Raw genomic sequence first — 27,986 nt, 5'->3', positions numbered from 1 at the left:
CACACACTCGCGCACACTCACACACACTCACACACTCACGCACACTAGCACACACTCGCAAGCACACACTCACACAGACTCACACACACTCACTCACACTCGTGCACACTCACACACACTCGCACACGCTCGCACACATTTGCACACACTCACACTCACTCGCACGCACTCGCACACACTTGCACACACACGCACACACACTCATACACACTCGTACACACTCGCACACACACTCGCACAAACACGCACGCACACACTCGCACACACTCACACCCACTCACTCGTGCACACTCGCGCACATTTGCACACACTCGCACACACTTGCACACTCTCGCACACACACTCGCACACACTCGCACACACACTCGCACACACTCACACACGCTCAAACATACGAGCACACACTCGCAAACACTCGCACATACAGTCCTACAAGCTCACTCACACTCGCACACAATCACACACACTCGCACACACACGCACACACACTCGCACACACTCATACACACTCGCACACACACTCGCACACACTTGCACACACTCAAACACACTCGCACACACACTCGCACACACACTCATACACCCTCGCACACACTCGCACATACAGCCCTACACACAATCGCACACATTCACACACACTCGCACACACACTCACACACACACTCGCACACACTTATACACAATCGCACACACACACTCGTACACACACTCGCACACACTCACACACACTCACACACACTCACACACACTTGCACACACTCGCACACATTCACACGCACACACACTCGCACACACACTCACACACGCTCGCACACACTCACACGCACACACTCGCACACACACTCGCACACACTCACACCCACTCACTCGTGCACACTCGCACACATTTTCACACACTCGCACACACTCGCACACTCTCGCACACACACTCGCACACACTCGCACACACACGCACACACACTCGCACACACTCATACGCACTCGCACACACACTCGCACACACTTGCACACACTCAAACACACTCGCACACACACTCGCACACATTCGCACACATTCACACGCACACACACTCGCACATACACTCACACACATTCGCACACACTCAAACGCACACACTCACACACACACACACCCACTCACTCGTGCACACTTGCGCACATTTGCACACACTCGCACACACCCACACACTCTCGCACACACACTCGCACACACTCGCACACACTTGTACACACTTTGACACACACTCGCACACACTCACTCATACACAATCGCACACACACACTCGCACACACTCGCACACACTCGCACACACACTCGCACACACTCACACACACTCACACACTCGAACACACTCGCACACACTCACAAACAATCGCACATACAGTCCTACAAGCTCACTCACACTCGCACACAATCACACACACTCACACACACACGCACACACACTCACACACACTCGTACGCACTCACACACATACTCGCACACACTTGCACACACTCAAACACACTCACACACACAATCGCACACACTTACACACAATCGCACACACACTCTCGCACACACTCGCACACACTCGCACACACTCACACACACTCGCACACACACACTCGCACACACTCGCACACACTCGCACACATTCACATGCACACACACTCGCACATACACTCACACACACTCGCACACGCTCGCACACACTCAAACGCACACACTCGCACACACACTCGCACACACACACACACACTCACTCGTGCACACTCGCGCACATTTCCACACATTCGCACACTCTCGCACACACACTCGCACACACTCGCACACACACTCGCACACACTCACACACACTCACACACTCAAACACACTCGCACACACTCACAATCACACATACAGTCCTACAAGCTCACTCACACTCGCACACAATCACACACACTCGCACACACACTCGCACACACTCGTACGCACTCACACACATACTCGCACACACTTGCATACACTCAAACACACTCGCACACACACTCGCACACACACTCAAACACACTTATACACAATCGCACACACACACTCGTACACACACTCGCACACACTCGCACACACTCGTATGCACACACTGGCACACACTCGCACACACACTCGTACACACTTGCACACACTCACACACACAGTCGCACACACTCGCACGCACACACTCGCACGCACACACACTCGCACACACTCGCACACACTTGCACACACTCGCACACACACTCATACACACTCGCACACACTCGCACATACAGCCCTACACACAATCGCACACATTCACACACACACTCGCACACACTCGTACACACTCACTCACACACACTCACACACAATCGAGCAAACTCACACACACACACTCGCACACACACTCACACACACACTCGCACACACTTATACACAATCGCACACACACACTCGTAAACACACTCGAACACACTCGCACACACTCGCACACACTCGCACACACTCACACACACTCGCACACACACACTCGCACACACTCGCACACACTCGCACACATTCACACGCACACACACTCGCACATACACTCACACACACTCGCACACACTCAAACGCACACACTCGCACACACACTCGCACACACACACACACACTCACTCGTGCACACTCGCGCACATTTGCACACACTTGCACACACTCACACACTCTCGCACACACACTCGCACACACTCGCACACACACTCGCACACACTCACACACACTCACACACTCAAACACACTCACACACACTCGCAAACACTCGCACATACAGTCCTACAAGCTCACTCACACTCGCACACAATCACACACACTCGCACACACACGCACACACACTCGCACACACTGCTATGCACTCGCACACACACTCGCACACACTTGCACAGACTCGCACACACTCGCACATTCTCGCACACACACTCGCACACACTCACACCCACTCACTCGTGCACACTCGCGCACATTTGCACACACTCGCACACACTCGCACACTCTCGCACACACACTCGCACACACTCGCACACACTCTCGCACACACTCACACACACTCACACACTCGAACATACTCGCACACACGCGCATACACTCGCACATACAGTCCTACAAGCTCACTCACACTCACACACAATCACACACACTCGCACACACACACACACACTCGCACACACTCATACGCACTCGCACACACACTCGCACACACTTGCACACACTCAAACACACTCGCACACACACTCGCACACACTCGCACACACTCGCACACACACTCGCACATGCTCGCACACACTCACACGCACACACTCGCACACACACTCACACACACTCACACCCACTCACTCGTGCACACTCGCGCACATTTGCACACACTCGCACACACTCGCACACTCTCGCACACACACTCGCACACACTCGCACACACACTCGCACACACTCACACACACTCACACACTCGAACACACTCGCACACACTCACAAACAATCACACATACAGTCCTAAAAGCTCACTCGCACTCGCACACAATCACACACACTCGCACACACACGCACACACACTCGCACACACTCGTACGCACTCACACACATACTCACACACACTTGCACACACTCAAACACACTCACACACACAATCGCACACACTTATACACAATCGCACACACACACTCGTACACACACTCGCACACACTCACACACACTCGCACACACACACTCGCACACACTCGCACACACTCGCACACAGTCGCACACATTCACACGCACACACACTCGCACATACACTCACACACACTCGCACACGCTCGCACACACTCAAACGCACACACTCGCACACACACACACCCACTCACTCGTGCACACTCGCGCACATTTGCACACACTCGCACACACTCGCACATGCTCGCACACACTCAAACGCACACACTCGCACACACACTCGCACACACACACACCCACTCACTCGTGCACACTCGCGCACATTTGCACACACTCGCACACTCTCGCACACACACTCGCACACACTCGCACACGCATTCACACACACTCGCACATGCTCGCACATACTCACACGCACACACTCGCACACACACTCACACACACTCACACCCACTCACTCGTGCACACTCGCGCACATTTGCACACACTCGCACACACTCGCACACTCTCGCACACACACTCGCACACACTCGCACACACACGCACACACACTCGCACACACTCGTACGCACTCACACACATACTCGCACACACTTGCACACACTCAAACACACTCGCACACACACTCGCACATACACTCATATACACTCGCACACACACGCACACACTCGCACACAGAGTCGTACACACTCACACACACACTCGCACACACTCACACACACACTCACTTACACACACGCACACACATTCGCACACACTCGCACACACTCACACACACTCGCACACACACACACTCACACACTCGAACACACTCGCACACACTCACAAACAATCGCACATACAGTCCTACAAGCTCACTCACACTCGCACACAATCACACACACTCGCACACACACGCACACACACTCGCACACACTCGTGCGCACTCACACACATACTCGCACACACTTGCACACACTCAATCACACTCGCACACACACTCGCACACACACTCGCACACACACTCGCACACACTTATACACAATCGCACACACACACTCGTACACACACTCGCACACACTCACACACACTCGCGCACACACACTCGCACACACTCACACAAACTTGCACACACTCGCACACACTCACACGCACACACTCGCACTCACTTGCACACACTCGTACGCACACACTGGCACACACTAGCATACACACTCGCACATACAGCCCTACACACAATTGCACGCATTCACACACACTCGTACACACTCACTCACACACACTCACACACAATCGAGCAAACTCGCACACACACACTCGCACACACTCACACACACTTGCACACACTCGCACACATTCACACGCACACACACTCGCACACACACTCACACACGCTCGCACACACTCACACGCACACACTCGCACACACACTCGCACACACTCATACCCACCCACTCGTGCACACTCGCGCACATTTGCACACACTCGCACACACTCACACACTCTCGCACACACACTCGCACACACTCGCACACACACTCGCACACACTCACACACACTCGAACATACTCGCACACACTCGCAAACACTCGCACATACAGTCCTACAAGCTCACTCACACTCGCACACAATCACACACACTCGCACACACACGCACACACACTCGCACACACTCATACGCACTCGCACACACACTCGCACACACTTGCACACACTCAAACACACTCGCACACACACTCGCACACACACTCGCACACACTCGCACACACACTCGCACACACTCACACACACTCGCACACGCTCGCACACACTTACATGCACACACTCACACACACACTCGCACACACTCACACACACTTACTCGTGCACACTCGCGCACACTCAGGCACATTTGCACACACTCGAACAATCTCGCACACACACTCGAACAATCTCGCACACACACTCAAACACACTCGCACACACTCGCAAACACTCGCACATACAGTCCTACAAGCTCACTCACACTCGCACACAATCACACACACTCGCACACACACTCGCACACACACTCGCACACACTCGTACGCACTCGCACACACACTCGCACATACACTCATACACACTCGCACACATGCACACACAGTCGTACACACTCACACACACACACTCGCACACACTCGCAAGCACACACTCACACAGACTCACACACACTCACTTACACACACACACTCGTGCACACTCACACACACTCGCACACACTCGCACACGCTCGCACACATTTGCACACACTCGCACTCACTTGCACGCACTCGCACGCACACACCCGTGCACACTCACACACACACTCGCACACACTTTCACACACACTCGCACACACTCACTCATACACAATCGCACACACACTCGCACACACTCGCACACACTCGTACACACTTTGACACACACTCGCACACACTCACTCATACACAATCGCACACACTTAGACACAATCGCACACACACACTCGTACACACACTCGCACACACTCGCACACACTCACACACACTCGCACACACACACTCGCACACACTCGCACACACTCGCACACATTCACACGCACACACACTCGCACATACACTCACACACATTCGCACACACTCGCACACACTCACACACACTCGCACACACACACACTCACACACTCGAACACACTCGCACACACTCACAAACAATCGCACATACAGTCCTACAAGCTCACTCACACTCGCACACAATCACACACACTCGCACACACACGCACACACACTCGCACACACTCGTACGCACTCACACACATACTCGCACACACGCACACACACTCAATCACACTCGCACACACACTCGCACACACACTCGCACACACACTCGCACACACTTATACACAATCGCACACACACACTCGTACACACACTCGCACACACTCGCACACACTCACACACACTCGCGCACACACACTCGCACACACTCACACAAACTTGCACACACTCGCACACACTCACACGCACACACTCGCACTCACTTGCACACACTTGTACGCACACACTGGCACACACTAGCATACACACTCGCACATACAGCCCTACACACAATCGAGCAAACTCGCACACACACACTCACACACATACTCACACACACACTCGCACACACTTATACATGATCGCACACACACACTCGTACACACACTCGCACACACTCGCACACACTCGCACACACACTCGCACACACTCACACACACTTGCACACACTCGCACACACTCACAAACACTCGCACATACAGTCCTACAAGCTCACTCACACTCGCACACAATCACACACACTCGCACACAAATGCACACACACTCGCACACACTCATACGTACTCGCACACACACTCGCACACACTTGCACACACTCAAACACACTTGCACACACACTTGCGCACACACTTGCACACACTCGCACAAACACTCGTACACACACTCACACACACCCGCACACGCTCGCACAAACTCACACGCACACACTCGCACACACACTCGCACACACTCACACCCACTCACTCGTGCACACTCACGCACACTCAGGCACATTTGCACACACTCGCACACTCTCGCACACACACTTGCACACACTCGCACACACACTCGCACACACTCACACACACTCACACACTCAAACACACTCACACACACTCGCAAACACTCGCACATACAGTCCTACAAGCTCACTCACACTCGCACACAATCACACACACTCGCACACACACTCGCACACACTGGTATGCACTCGCACACACACTCGCACACAAGTGCACACACTCAAACACACTCGCACACACACTCGCAAACACACTCGCACACACTTGCACACACTCGCACACACTCGCACACTCTCGCACACACACTCGCACACACTCACACCCACTCACTCGTGCACACTCGCGCACATTTGCACACACTCGCACACTCTCACACACACACTCGCACACACTCGCACACACACTCGCACACACTCACACACTCGAACATACTCGCACACACTCGCATACACTCGCACATACAGTCCTACAAGCTCACTCACACTCACTCACAATCACACACACTCGCACACACACGCACACACACTCGCACACACTCATACGCACTCGCACACACACTCGCACACACTTGCACACACTCAAACACACTCGCACACACACTCGCACACACTCGCACACACACTCGCACACACTCACACACACTCGCACATGCTCGCACACACTCACACGCACACACTCGCACACACACTCACACCCACTCACTCGTGCACACTCACGCACACTCAGGCACATTTGCACACACTCGCACACTCTCGCACACACACTTGCACACACTCGCACACACACTCGCACACACTCACACACACTCACACACTCAAACACACTCACACACACTCGCAAACACTCGCACATACAGTCCTACAAGCTCACTCACACTCGCAAACAATCACACACACTCGCACACACACTCGCACACACTGGTATGCACTCGCACACACACTCGCACACAAGTGCACACACTCAAACACACTCGCACACACACTCGCAAACACACTCGCACACACTTGCACACACTCGCACACACTCGCACACTCTCGCACACACACTCGCACACACACGCACACACACTCGTACGCACTCACACACATACTCGCACACACTTGCACACACTCAAACACACTCGCACACACACTCGCACACACACTCGCACATACACTCATATACACTCGCACACACACGCACACACTCGCACACAGAGTCGTACACACTCACACACACACTCGCACACACTCACACACACACTCACTTACTCACACGCACACACTCGCGCACACTCACACACACTCACACACTCACGCACACTAGCACACACTCGCAAGCACACACTCACACAGACTCACACACACTCACTCACACTCGTGCACACTCACACACACTCGCACACACTCGCACACGCTCGCACACATTTGCACACACTCGCACGCACTCGCACGCACTCGCACACACTTGCACACACACGCGTACACACTCATACACACTCGTACACACTCGCACACACACTCGCACAAACACGCACGCACACACTCGCACACACTCACACCCACTCACTCATGCACACTCGCGCACATTTGCACACACTCGCACACACTCGCACACTCTCGCACACACACTCGCACACACTCGCACACACACTCGCACACACTCACACACACTCGAACTTACTCGCACACACTCGCAAACACTCGCACATACAGTCCTACAAGCTCACTCACACTCGCACACAATCACACACACTCGCACACACACGCACACACACTCGCACACACTCAAACACACTCGCACACACACTCGCACACACACTCATACACCCTCGCACACACTCGCACATACAGCCCTACACACAATCGCACACATTCACACACACTCGCACACGCACTCACACACACACTCGCACACACTTATACACAATCGCACACACACACTCGTACACACACTCGCACACACTCACACACACTCGCACACACACACTCGCACACACTCGCACACACTCGCACACATTCACACGCACACACACTCGCACATACACTCACACACACTCGCACACGCTCGCACACACTCAAACGCACACACTCGCACACACACTCGCACACACACACACCCACTCACTCGTGCACACTCGCGCACATTTGCACACACTCGCACACGCTCGCACACACTCAAACGCACACACTCGCACACACATTCGCACACACACCCGCACACACTTATACACAATCGCACACACACACTCGTACACACACTCGCACACACTCGCACACACTCACACACTCTCGCGCACACACACTCGCACACACTCACACACACTTGCACACACTCGCACACACTCACACGCACACACTCGCACTCACTTGCACACACTCGTACGCACACACTGGCACACACTAGCACACACACTCGCACACACTTGCACACACTCGCACACACACTCATACACACTTGCACATATAGCCATACACACAATTACACGCATTCACACACACTCGTACACACTCACTCACACACACTCACACACAATCGAGCAAACTCGCACACACACACTCACACACATACTCACACACACACTCGCACACACTTATACACAATCCACACACACACTCGTACACAAACTCGCACAAACTCGCACACACTCGCACACACTCACACACACTCGCGCACACACACTCGCACACACTCACACACACTTGCACACACTCGCACACACTCACAAACACTCGCACATACAGTCCTACAAGCTCACTCACACTCGCACACAATCACACACACTCGCACACACATGCACACACACTCGCACACACTCATACGCACTCACACACACACTCGCACACACTTGCACACACTCAAACACACTTGCACACACACTTGCGCACACACTCGCACACACTCGCACACACACTCGCACACACTCACACACACCCGCACACGCTCGCACACACTCACACGCACACACTCGCACACACACTCGCACACACTCACACCCACTCACTCGTGCACACTCACGCACACTCGGGCACATTTGCACACACTCGCACACTCTCGCACACACACTCGCACACACACTCGCACATACTCACACACACTCACACACTCAAACACACTCACTCACACTCGCAAACACTCGCACATACAGTCCTACAAGCTCACTCACACTCGCACACAATCACACACACTCGCACACACACGCACACACACTCGCACACACTGGTATGCACTCGCACACACACTCGCACACACTTGCACACACTCAAACACACTCGCACACACACTCGCAAACACACTCGCACACACTTGCACACACTCGCACACACTCGCACACTCTCGCACACACACTCGCACACACTCACACCCACTCACTCGTGCACACTCGTGCACATTTGCACACACTCGCACACACTCGCACACTCTCGCACACACACTCGCACACACTCGCACACACACTCGCACACACTCACACACACTCACACACTCGAACATACTCGCACACACTCGCATACACTCGCACATACAGTCCTACAAGCTCACTCACACTCACACACAATCACACACACTCGCACACACACGCACACACACTCGCACACACTCATACGCACTCGCACACACACTCGCACACACTTGCACACACTCAAACACACTCGCACACACACTCGCACACACTCGCACACACACTCGCACACACTCACACACACTCGCACATGCTCGCACACACTCACACGCACACACTCGCACACACACTCACACACACTCACACCCACACACTCGTGCACACTCGCGCACATTTGCACACACTCACACACACTCGCACACTCTCGCACACACACTCGCACACACTCGCACACACACGCACACACACTTGCACACACTCGTACGCACTCACACACATACTCGCACAAACTTGCACACACTCAAACACACTCGCACACACACTCGCACACACACTCTCACATACACTCATATACACTCGCACACACACGCACACACTCGCACACAGAGTAGTACACACTCGCACACACTCACACCCACTCACTCGTGCACACTCGCGCACATTTGCACACACTCGCACACTCTCGCACACACACTCGCACACACTCACACACACTCAAACATACTCGCACACACTCGCAAACACTCGCACATACAGTCCTACAAGCTCACTCACACTCGCACACAATCACACACACTCGCACACACACGCACACACACTCGCACACACTCATACGCACTCGCACACACACTCGCACACACTTGCACACACTCAAACACACTCGCACACACACTCGCACACACACTCGCACACACACTCATACACCCTCGCACACACTCGCACATACAGCCCTACACACAATCGCACACATTCACACACACTCGCACACATTCACACGCACACACACTCGCACACACTCAAACGCACACACTCGCACACACACTCACACACACACCCACTCACTCGTGCACACTCGCGCACATTTGCACACACTCGCACACACACTCGCACACACTCGCACACACTCGCACACATTCACACGCACACACACTCGCACACACTCGCACACACACTCACACACACACCCACTCACTCGTGCACACTCGCGCACATTTGCACACACTCGCACACACTCTCGCACACACACTCGCACACACTCGCACACACTCGTACACACTTTGACACACACTCGCACACACTCACTCATACACAATCGCACACACACACTCGCACACACTCACACACACTCGCACATGCTCGCACACACTCACACGCACACACTCGCACACACACTCACACACACTCACACACACTCACTCGTGCACACTCGCACACATTTGCACACACTCGCACACACTCGCACACTCTCGCACACACACTCGCACACACTCGCACACACACGCACACACACTCGCACACACTCGTACGCACTCACACACATACTCGCACACACTTGCACACACTCAAACACACTCGCACACACACTCGCACACACACTCGCACATACACTCATATACACTCGCACACACACGCACACACTCGCACACAGAGTCGTACACACTCACACACACACTCGCACACACTCACACACACACTCACTTACTCACACGCACACACTCGCGCACACTCACACACACTCACACACTCACGCACACTAGCACACACTCGCAAGCACACACTCACACAGACTCACACACACTCACTCACACTCGTGCACACTCACACACACTCGCACACGCTCGCACACATTTGCACACACTCACACTCACTCGCACGCACTCGCACACACTTGCACACACACGCACACACACTCATACACACTCGTACACACTCGCACACACACTCGCACAAACACGCACGCACACACTCGCACACACTCACACCCACTCACTCGTGCACACTCGCGCACATTTGCACACACTCGCACACACTTGCACACTCTCGCACACACACTCGCACACACTCGCACACACACTCGCACACACTCACACACGCTCAAACATACGAGCACACACTCGCAAACACTCGCACATACAGTCCTACAAGCTCACTCACACTCGCACACAATCACACACACTCGCACACACACGCACACACACTCGCACACACTCATACACACTCGCACACACACTCGCACACACTTGCACACACTCAAACACACTCGCACACACACTCGCACACACACTCATACACCCTCGCACACACTCGCACATACAGCCCTACACACAATCGCACACATTCACACACACTCGCACACACACTCACACACACACTCGCACACACTTATACACAATCGCACACACACACTCGTACACACACTCGCACACACTCACACACACTCACACACACTCACACACACTTGCACACACTCGCACACATTCACACGCACACACACTCGCACACACACTCACACACGCTCGCACACACTCACACGCACACACTCGCACACACACTCGCACACACTCACACCCACTCACTCGTGCACACTCGCACACATTTTCACACACTCGCACACACTCGCACACTCTCGCACACACACTCGCACACACTCGCACACACACGCACACACACTCGCACACACTCATACGCACTCGCACACACACTCGCACACACTTGCACACACTCAAACACACTCGCACACACACTCGCACACATTCGCACACATTCACACGCACACACACTCGCACATACACTCACACACATTCGCACACACTCAAACGCACACACTCACACACACACACACCCACTCACTCGTGCACACTTGCGCACATTTGCACACACTCGCACACACCCACACACTCTCGCACACACACTCGCACACACTCGCACACACTTGTACACACTTTGACACACACTCGCACACACTCACTCATACACAATCGCACACACACACTCGCACACACTCGCACACACTCGCACACACACTCGCACACACTCACACACACTCACACACTCGAACACACTCGCACACACTCACAAACAATCGCACATACAGTCCTACAAGCTCACTCACACTCGCACACAATCACACACACTCACACACACACGCACACACACTCACACACACTCGTACGCACTCACACACATACTCGCACACACTTGCACACACTCAAACACACTCACACACACAATCGCACACACTTACACACAATCGCACACACACTCTCGCACACACTCGCACACACTCGCACACACTCACACACACTCGCACACACACACTCGCACACACTCGCACACACTCGCACACATTCACATGCACACACACTCGCACATACACTCACACACACTCGCACACGCTCGCACACACTCAAACGCACACACTCGCACACACACTCGCACACACACACACACACTCACTCGTGCACACTCGCGCACATTTCCACACATTCGCACACTCTCGCACACACACTCGCACACACTCGCACACACACTCGCACACACTCACACACACTCACACACTCAAACACACTCGCACACACTCACAATCACACATACAGTCCTACAAGCTCACTCACACTCGCACACAATCACACACACTCGCACACACACTCGCACACACTCGTACGCACTCACACACATACTCGCACACACTTGCATACACTCAAACACACTCGCACACACACTCGCACACACACTCAAACACACTTATACACAATCGCACACACACACTCGTACACACACTCGCACACACTCGCACACACTCGTATGCACACACTGGCACACACTCGCACACACACTCGTACACACTTGCACACACTCACACACACAGTCGCACACACTCGCACGCACACACTCGCACGCACACACACTCGCACACACTCGCACACACTTGCACACACTCGCACACACACTCATACACACTCGCACACACTCGCACATACAGCCCTACACACAATCGCACACATTCACACACACACTCGCACACACTCGTACACACTCACTCACACACACTCACACACAATCGAGCAAACTCACACACACACACTCGCACACACACTCACACACACACTCGCACACACTTATACACAATCGCACACACACACTCGTAAACACACTCGAACACACTCGCACACACTCGCACACACTCGCACACACTCACACACACTCGCACACACACACTCGCACACACTCGCACACACTCGCACACATTCACACGCACACACACTCGCACATACACTCACACACACTCGCACACACTCAAACGCACACACTCGCACACACACTCGCACACACACACACACACTCACTCGTGCACACTCGCGCACATTTGCACACACTTGCACACACTCACACACTCTCGCACACACACTCGCACACACTCGCACACACACTCGCACACACTCACACACACTCACACACTCAAACACACTCACACACACTCGCAAACACTCGCACATACAGTCCTACAAGCTCACTCACACTCGCACACAATCACACACACTCGCACACACACGCACACACACTCGCACACACTGCTATGCACTCGCACACACACTCGCACACACTTGCACAGACTCGCACACACTCGCACATTCTCGCACACACACTCGCACACACTCACACCCACTCACTCGTGCACACTCGCGCACATTTGCACACACTCGCACACACTCGCACACTCTCGCACACACACTCGCACACACTCGCACACACTCTCGCACACACTCACACACACTCACACACTCGAACATACTCGCACACACGCGCATACACTCGCACATACAGTCCTACAAGCTCACTCACACTCACACACAATCACACACACTCGCACACACACACACACACTCGCACACACTCATACGCACTCGCACACACACTCGCACACACTTGCACACACTCAAACACACTCGCACACACACTCGCACACACTCGCACACACTCGCACACACACTCGCACATGCTCGCACACACTCACACGCACACACTCGCACACACACTCACACACACTCACACCCACTCACTCGTGCACACTCGCGCACATTTGCACACACTCGCACACACTCGCACACTCTCGCACACACACTCGCACACACTCGCACACACACTCGCACACACTCACACACACTCACACACTCGAACACACTCGCACACACTCACAAACAATCACACATACAGTCCTAAAAGCTCACTCGCACTCGCACACAATCACACACACTCGCACACACACGCACACACACTCGCACACACTCGTACGCACTCACACACATACTCACACACACTTGCACACACTCAAACACACTCACACACACAATCGCACACACTTATACACAATCGCACACACACACTCGTACACACACTCGCACACACTCACACACACTCGCACACACACACTCGCACACACTCGCACACACTCGCACACACTCGCACACATTCACACGCACACACACTCGCACATACACTCACACACACTCGCACACGCTCGCACACACTCAAACGCACACACTCGCACACACACACACCCACTCACTCGTGCACACTCGCGCACATTTGCACACACTCGCACACACTCGCACATGCTCGCACACACTCAAACGCACACACTCGCACACACACTCGCACACACACACACCCACTCACTCGTGCACACTCGCGCACATTTGCACACACTCGCACACTCTCGCACACACACTCGCACACACTCGCACACGCATTCACACACACTCGTACACACTCACTCACACACACTCACACACAATCGAGCAAACTCGCACACACACACTCACACACATACTCACACACACACTCGCACACACTTATACACAATCGCACACACACACTCGTACACACACTCGCACACACTCGCACACACTCGCACACACTCACACACACTCGCGCACAAACACTCGCACACACTCACACACACTTGCACACACTCGCACACACTCACACACACTTGCACACACTCGCACACACTCACAAAAACTCGCACATACAGTCCTACAAGCTCACTCACACTCGCACACAATCACACACACTCGCACACACATGCACACACACTCGCACACACTCATATGCACTCGCACACACACTCACACACACTTGCGCACACACTCGCACACACACTCGCACACTCTCGCACACACACTCGCACACACTCGCACACACACTCGCACACACTCACACCCAATCACTCGTGCACACTCACGCACACTCAGGCACATTTGCACACACTCGCACACTCTCGCACACACACTCGCACACACTCGCACACACACTCGCACACACTCACACACACTCACACACTCAAACACACTCACACACACTCGCAAACACTCGCACATACAGTCCTACAAGCTCACTCACACTCGCACACAATCACACACACTCGCACACACACGCACACACACTCGCACACACTGGTATGCACTCGCACACACACTCGCACACACTTGCACACACTCAAACACACTCGCACACACACTCGCAAACACACTCGCACACACGTGCACACACTCGCACACACTCGCACATTCTCGCACACACACTCGCACACACTCACACCCACTCACTCGTGCACACTCGCGCACATTTGCACACACTCGCACACACTCGCACACTCTCGCACACACACTCGCACACACTCGCACACACACTCGCACACACTCACACACACTCACACACTCGAACATACTCGCACACACTCGCATACACTCGCACATACAGTCCTACAAGCTCACTCACACTCACACACAATCACACACACTCGCACACACATGCACACACACTCGCACACACTCATACGCACTCGCACACACACTCGCACACACTTGCACACACTCAAACACACTCGCACACACACTCGCACACACTCGCACACACTCGCACACACACTCGCACATGCTCGCACACACTCACACGCACACACTCGCACACACACTCACACACACTCACACCCACTCACTCGTGCACACTCGCGCACATTTGCACACACTCGCACACACTCGCACACTCTCGCACACACACTCGCACACACTCGCACACACACGCACACACACTCGCACACACTCGTACGCACTCACACACATACTCGCACACACTTGCACACACTCAAACACACTCGCACACACACTCGCACACACTCACACACACTCACACACTCGAACACACTCGCACACACTCACAAACAATCGCACATACAGTCCTACAAGCTCACTCACACTCGCACACAATCACACACACTCGCACACACACGCACACACACTCGCACACACTCGTACGCACTCACACACATACTCGCACACACTTGCACACACTCAAACACACTCGCACACACACTCGCACACACACTCGCACACACTTATACACAATCGCACACACACACTCGTACACACACTCGCACACACTCGCACACACTCACACACACTCGCACACACACACTCGCACACACTCACACACACTTGCACACACTCGCACACACTCACACGCACACACTCGCACTCACTTGCACACACTCGTACGCACTCACACACATACTCGCACACACTTGCACACACTCAAACACACTCGCACACACACTCGCACACACACTCGCACACACTTATACACAATCGCACACACACACTCGTACACACACTCGCACACACTCGCACACACTCACACACACTCGCACACACACTCTCGCACACACTCGCACACACTCGCACACACTCACACACACTCGCACACACACACTCGCACACACTCGCACACACTCGCACACATTCACATGCACACACACTCGCACATACACTCACACACACTCGCACACGCTCGCACACACTCAAACGCACACACTCGCACACACACTCGCACACACACACACACACTCACTCGTGCACACTCGCGCACATTTCCACACATTCGCACACTCTCGCACACACACTCGCACACACTCGCACACACACTCGCACACACTCACACACACTCACACACTCAAACACACTCGCACACACTCACAATCACACATACAGTCCTACAAGCTCACTCACACTCGCACACAATCACACACACTCGCACACACACTCGCACACACTCGTACGCACTCACACACATACTCGCACACACTTGCATACACTCAAACACACTCGCACACACACTCGCACACACACTCAAACACACTTATACACAATCGCACACACACACTCGTACACACACTCGCACACACTCGCACACACTCGTATGCACACACTGGCACACACTCGCACACACACTCGTACACACTTGCACACACTCACACACACAGTCGCACACACTCGCACGCACACACTCGCACGCACACACACTCGCACACACTCGCACACACTTGCACACACTCGCACACACACTCATACACACTCGCACACACTCGCACATACAGCCCTACACACAATCGCACACATTCACACACACACTCGCACACACTCGTACACACTCACTCACACACACTCACACACAATCGAGCAAACTCACACACACACACTCGCACACACACTCACACACACACTCGCACACACTTATACACAATCGCACACACACACTCGTAAACACACTCGAACACACTCGCACACACTCGCACACACTCGCACACACTCACACACACTCGCACACACACACTCGCACACACTCGCACACACTCGCACACATTCACACGCACACACACTCGCACATACACTCACACACACTCGCACACACTCAAACGCACACACTCGCACACACACTCGCACACACACACACACACTCACTCGTGCACACTCGCGCACATTTGCACACACTTGCACACACTCACACACTCTCGCACACACACTCGCACACACTCGCACACACACTCGCACACACTCACACACACTCACACACTCAAACACACTCACACACACTCGCAAACACTCGCACATACAGTCCTACAAGCTCACTCACACTCGCACACAATCACACACACTCGCACACACACGCACACACACTCGCACACACTGCTATGCACTCGCACACACACTCGCACACACTTGCACACACTCGCACACACTCGCACATTCTCGCACACACACTCGCACACACTCACACCCACTCACTCGTGCACACTCGCGCACATTTGCACACACTCGCACACACTCGCACACTCTCGCACACACACTCGCACACACTCGCACACACTCTCGCACACACTCACACACACTCACACACTCGAACATACTCGCACACACGCGCATACACTCGCACATACAGTCCTACAAGCTCACTCACACTCACACACAATCACACACACTCGCACACACACACACACACTCGCACACACTCATACGCACTCGCACACACACTCGCACACACTTGCACACACTCAAACACACTCGCACACACACTCGCACACACTCGCACACACTCGCACACACACTCGCACATGCTCGCACACACTCACACGCACACACTCGCACACACACTCACACACACTCACACCCACTCACTCGTGCACACTCGCGCACATTTGCACACACTCGCACACACTCGCACACTCTCGCACACACACTCGCACACACTCGCACACACACTCGCACACACTCACACACACTCACACACTCGAACACACTCGCACACACTCACAAACAATCACACATACAGTCCTAAAAGCTCACTCGCACTCGCACACAATCACACACACTCGCACACACACGCACACACACTCGCACACACTCGTACGCACTCACACACATACTCACACACACTTGCACACACTCAAACACACTCACACACACAATCGCACACACTTATACACAATCGCACACACACACTCGTACACACACTCGCACACACTCACACACACTCGCACACACACACTCGCACACACTCGCACACACTCGCACACACTCGCACACATTCACACGCACACACACTCGCACATACACTCACACACACTCGCACACGCTCGCACACACTCAAACGCACACACTCGCACACACACACACCCACTCACTCGTGCACACTCGCGCACATTTGCACACACTCGCACACACTCGCACATGCTCGCACACACTCAAACGCACACACTCGCACACACACTCGCACACACACACACCCACTCACTCGTGCACACTCGCGCACATTTGCACACACTCGCACACTCTCGCACACACACTCGCACACACTCGCACACGCATTCACACACACTCGTACACACTCACTCACACACACTCACACACAATCGAGCAAACTCGCACACACACACTCACACACATACTCACACACACACTCGCACACACTTATACACAATCGCACACACACACTCGTACACACACTCGCACACACTCGCACACACTCGCACACACTCACACACACTCGCGCACAAACACTCGCACACACTCACACACACTTGCACACACTCGCACACACTCACACACACTTGCACACACTCGCACACACTCACAAAAACTCGCACATACAGTCCTACAAGCTCACTCACACTCGCACACAATCACACACACTCGCACACACATGCACACACACTCGCACACACTCATATGCACTCGCACACACACTCACACACACTTGCGCACACACTCGCACACACACTCGCACACTCTCGCACACACACTCGCACACACTCGCACACACACTCGCACACACTCACACCCAATCACTCGTGCACACTCACGCACACTCAGGCACATTTGCACACACTCGCACACTCTCGCACACACACTCGCACACACTCGCACACACACTCGCACACACTCACACACACTCACACACTCAAACACACTCACACACACTCGCAAACACTCGCACATACAGTCCTACAAGCTCACTCACACTCGCACACAATCACACACACTCGCACACACACGCACACACACTCGCACACACTGGTATGCACTCGCACACACACTCGCACACACTTGCACACACTCAAACACACTCGCACACACACTCGCAAACACACTCGCACACACGTGCACACACTCGCACACACTCGCACATTCTCGCACACACACTCGCACACACTCACACCCACTCACTCGTGCACACTCGCGCACATTTGCACACACTCGCACACACTCGCACACTCTCGCACACACACTCGCACACACTCGCACACACACTCGCACACACTCACACACACTCACACACTCGAACATACTCGCACACACTCGCATACACTCGCACATACAGTCCTACAAGCTCACTCACACTCACACACAATCACACACACTCGCACACACATGCACACACACTCGCACACACTCATACGCACTCGCACACACACTCGCACACACTTGCACACACTCAAACACACTCGCACACACACTCGCACACACTCGCACACACTCGCACACACACTCGCACATGCTCGCACACACTCACACGCACACACTCGCACACACACTCACACACACTCACACCCACTCACTCATGCACACTCGCGCACATTTGCACACACTCGCACACACTCGCACACTCTCGCACACACACTCGCACACACTCGCACACACACGCACACACACTCGCACACACTCGTACGCACTCACACACATACTCGCACACACTTGCACACACTCAAACACACTCGCACACACACTCGCACACACTCACACACACTCACACACTCGAACACACTCGCACACACTCACAAACAATCGCACATACAGTCCTACAAGCTCACTCACACTCGCACACAATCACACACACTCGCACACACACGCACACACACTCGCACACACTCGTACGCACTCACACACATACTCGCACACACTTGCACACACTCAAGCACACTCGCACACACACTCGCACACACACTCGCACACACTTATACACAATCGCACACACACACTCGTACACACACTCGCACACACTCGCACACACTCACACACACTCGCACACACACACTCGCACACACTCACACACACTTGCACACACTCGCACACACTCACACGCACACACTCGCACTCACTTGCACACACTCGTACGCACACACTGGCACACACTAGCACACACACTTGCACACACTTGCACACACTCACACACACACTCATACACACTCGCACATACAGCCCTACACACAATTGCACGCATTCACACACACTCGTACACACTCACTCACACACACTCACACACAATCGAGCAAACTCGCACACACACACTCACACACATACTCACACACACACTCGCACACACTTATACACAATCGCACACACAAACTCGTACACACACTCGCACACACTCGCACACACTCGCACACACTCACACACACTCGCGCACACACTCGCACACACTCACACACACTTGCACACACTCGCACACACTCACAAAAACTCACACATACAGTCCTACAAGCTCACTCACACTCGCACACAATCACACACACTCGCACACACATGCACACACACTCGCACACACTCGCACACACACTCACACACACTCACACACACTCAAACATACTGGCACACACTCATACGCACTCGCACACACACTCGCACACACTTGCACACACTCAAACACACTCGCACACACACTCGCACACACACTCGCACACACATTCATACACCCTCGCACACACTCGCACATAAAGCCCTACACACAATCGCACACATTCACACACACTCGCACACACACTCACACACACACTCGCACACACTTATACACAATCGCACACACACACTCGTACACACACTCGCACACACTCACACACACTCGCACACACACACTCGCACACACTCGCACACACTCGCACACATTCACACGCACACACACTCGCACATACACTCACACACACTCGCACACGCTCGCACACACTCAAACGCACACACTCGCACACACACTCGCACACACACACACCCACTCACTCGTGCACACTCGCGCACATTTGCACACACTCGCACACGCTCGCACACACTCAAACGCACACACTCGCACACACACTCGCACACACACTCGCACACACTTATACACAATCGCACACACACACTCGTACACACACTCGCACACACTCGCACACACTCACACACACTCACGCACACACACTCGCACACACTCACACACACTTGCACACACTCGCACACACTCACACGCACACACTCGCACTCACTTGCACACACTCGTACGCACACACTGGCACACACTAGCACACACACTCGCACACACTTGCACACACTCGCACACACACTCATACACACTCGCACATATAGCCATACACACAATTACACGCATTCACACACACTCGTACACACTCACTCACACACACTCACACACAATCGAGCAAACTCGCACACACACACTCACACACATACTCACACACACACTCGCACACACTTATAAACAATCCACACACACACTCGTACACAAACTCGCACAAACTCGCACACACTCGCACACACTCACACACACTCGCGCACACACACTCGCACACACTCACACACACTTGCACACACTCGCACACACTCACAAACACTCGCACATACAGTCCTACAAGCTCACTCACACTCGCACACAATCACACACACTCGCACACACATGCACACACACTCGCACACACTCATACGCACTCACACACACACTCGCACACACTTGCACACACTCAAACACACTTGCACACACACTTGCGCACACACTCGCACACACTCGCACACACACTCGCACACACTCACACACACCCGCACACGCTCGCACACACTCACACGCACACACTCGCACACACACTCACACACACTCACACCCACTCACTCGTGCACACTCACGCACATTTGCACATACTCGCACACACTCTCGCACACACACTCGCACACACTCGTACACACTTTGACACACACTCGCACACACTCACTCATACACAATCGCACACACACACTCGCACACACTCACACACACTCGCACATGCTCGCACACACTCACATGCACACTCTCACACACACACTCGCACACACTCGCACACACACTCGCACATACTCACACACACTCACACACTCAAACACACTCACACACACTCGCAAACACTCGCACATACAGTCCTACAAGCTCACTCACACTCGCACACAATCACACACACTCGCACACACACGCACACACACTCGCACACACTGGTATGCACTCGCACACACACTCGCACACACTTGCACACACTCAAACACACTCGCACACACACTCGCAAACACACTCGCACACACTTGCACACACTCGCACACACTCGCACACTCTCGCACACACACTCGCACACACTCACACCCACTCACTCGTGCACACTCGTGCACATTTGCACACACTCGCACACACTCGCACACTCTCGCACACACACTCGCACACACTCGCACACACACTCGCACACACTCACACACACTCACACACTCGAACATACTCGCACACACTCGCATACACTCGCACATACAGTCCTACAAGCTCACTCACACTCACACACAATCACACACACTCGCACACACACGCACACACACTCGCACACACTCATACGCACTCGCACTCACACTTGCACACACTTGCACACACTCAAACACACTCGCACACACACTCGCACACACTCGCACACACACTCGCACACACTCACACACACTCGCACATGCTCGCACACACTCACACGCACACACTCGCACACACACTCACACACACTCACACCCACTCACTCGTGCACACTCGCGCACATTTGCACACACTCGCACACACTCGCACACTCTCGCACACACACTCGCACACACACGCACACACACTTGCACACACTCGTACGCACTCACACACATACTCGCACACACTTGCACACACTCAAACACACTCGCACACACACTCGCACACACACTCTCACATACACTCATATACACTCGCACACACACGCACACACTCGCACACAGAGTAGTACACACTCGCATACACTCACACCCACTCACTCGTGCACACTCGCGCACATTTGCACACACTCGCACACACTCGCACACTCTCGCACACACACTCGCACACACTCACACACACTCAAACATACTCGCACACACTCGCAAACACTCGCACATACAGTCCTACAAGCTCACTCACACTCGCACACAATCACACACACTCGCACACACACGCACACACACTCGCACACACTCATACGCACTCGCACACACACTCGCACACACTTGCACACACTCAAACACACTCGCACACACACTCGCACACACACTCATACACCCTCGCACACACTCGCACATACAGCCCTACACACAATCGCACACATTCACACACACTCGCACACATTCACACGCACACACACTCGCACACACTCAAACGCACACACTCGCACACACACTCACACACACACCCACTCACTCGTGCACACTCGCGCACATTTGCACACACTCGCACACACACTCGCACACACTCGCACACACTCGCACACATTCACACGCACACACACTCGCACACACTCAAACGCACACACTCGCACACACACTCACACACACACCCACTCACTCGTGCACACTCGCGCACATTTGCACATACTCGCACACACTCTCGCACACACACTCGCACACACTCGTACACACTTTGACACACACTCGCACACACTCACTCATACACAATCGCACACACACACTCGCACACACTCACACACACTCGCACATGCTCGCACACACTCACATGCACACACTCGCACACACACTCACACACACTCACACACACTCACTCGTGCACACTCGCGCACATTTGCACACACTCGCACACACTCGCACACTCTCACACACACACTCGCACACACTCGCACACACACGCACACACACTCGCACACACTCGTACGCACTCACACACATACTCGCACACACTTGCACACACTCAAACACACTCGCACACACACTCGCACACACACTCGCACATACACTCATATACACTCGCACACACACGCACACACTCGCACACAGAGTCGTACACACTCACACACACACTCGCACACACTCACACACACACTCACTTACTCACACGCACACACTCGCGCACACTCACACACACTCACACACTCACGCACACTAGCACACACTCGCAAGCACACACTCACACAGACTCACACACACTCACTCACACTCGTGCACACTCACACACACTCGCACACGCTCGCACACATTTGCACACACTCACACTCACTCGCACGCACTCGCACACACTTGCACACACACGCACACACACTCATACACACTCGTACACACTCGCACACACACTCGCACAAACACGCACGCACACACTCGCACACACTCACACCCACTCACTCGTGCACACTCGCGCACATTTGCACACACTCGCACACACTTGCACACTCTCGCACACACACTCGCACACACTCGCACACACACTCGCACACACTCACACACACTCAAACATACGAGCACACACTCGCAAACACTCGCACATACAGTCCTACAAGCTCACTCACACTCGCACACAATCACACACACTCGCACACACACGCACACACACTCGCACACACTCATACGCACTCGCACACACACTCGCACACACTTGCACACACTCAAACACACTCGCACACACACTCGCACACACACTCATACACCCTCGCACACACTCGCACATACAGCCCTACACACAATCGCACACATTCACACAAACTCGCACACACACTCACACACACACTCGCACACACTTATACACAATCGCACACACACACTCGTACACACACTCACACACACTCACACACACTCGCACACACACACTCACACACACTCACACACACTTGCACACACTCGCACACATTCACACGCACACACACTCGCACACACACTCACACACGCTCGCACACACTCACACGCACACACTCGCACACACACTCGCACACACTCACACCCACTCACTCGTGCACACTCGCGCACATTTTCACACACTCGCACACACTCGCACACTCTCGCACACACACTCGCACACACTCGCACACACACGCACACACACTCGCACACACTCATACGCACTCGCACACACACTCGCACACACTTGCACACACTCAAACACACTCGCACACACACTCGCACACATTCGCACACATTCACACGCACACACACTCGCACATACACTCACACACATTCGCACACACTCAAACGCACACACTCGCACACACACTCACACACACACACACCCACTCACTCGTGCACACTCGCGCACATATGCACACACTCGCACACACCCACACACTCTCGCACACACACTCGCACACACTCGCACACACTCGTACACACTTTGACACACACTCGCACACACTCACTCATACACAATCGCACACACACACTCACACACACTCGCACACACTCGCACACACACCCGCATGCACTCGCACACACTTGCACACACACGCACACACACTCGTACACA

Source organism: Phyllobates terribilis, unplaced genomic scaffold, assembly GCF_046119375.1.
Source record: "Phyllobates terribilis strain yellow unplaced genomic scaffold, ASM4611937v1 Scaffold_12__6_contigs__length_324123572, whole genome shotgun sequence".
Taxonomy (NCBI): domain Eukaryota; kingdom Metazoa; phylum Chordata; class Amphibia; order Anura; family Dendrobatidae; genus Phyllobates; species Phyllobates terribilis.
The sequence above is the reverse complement of the archived record's forward strand: the minus strand, read 5'-3'. Positions refer to the sequence as shown.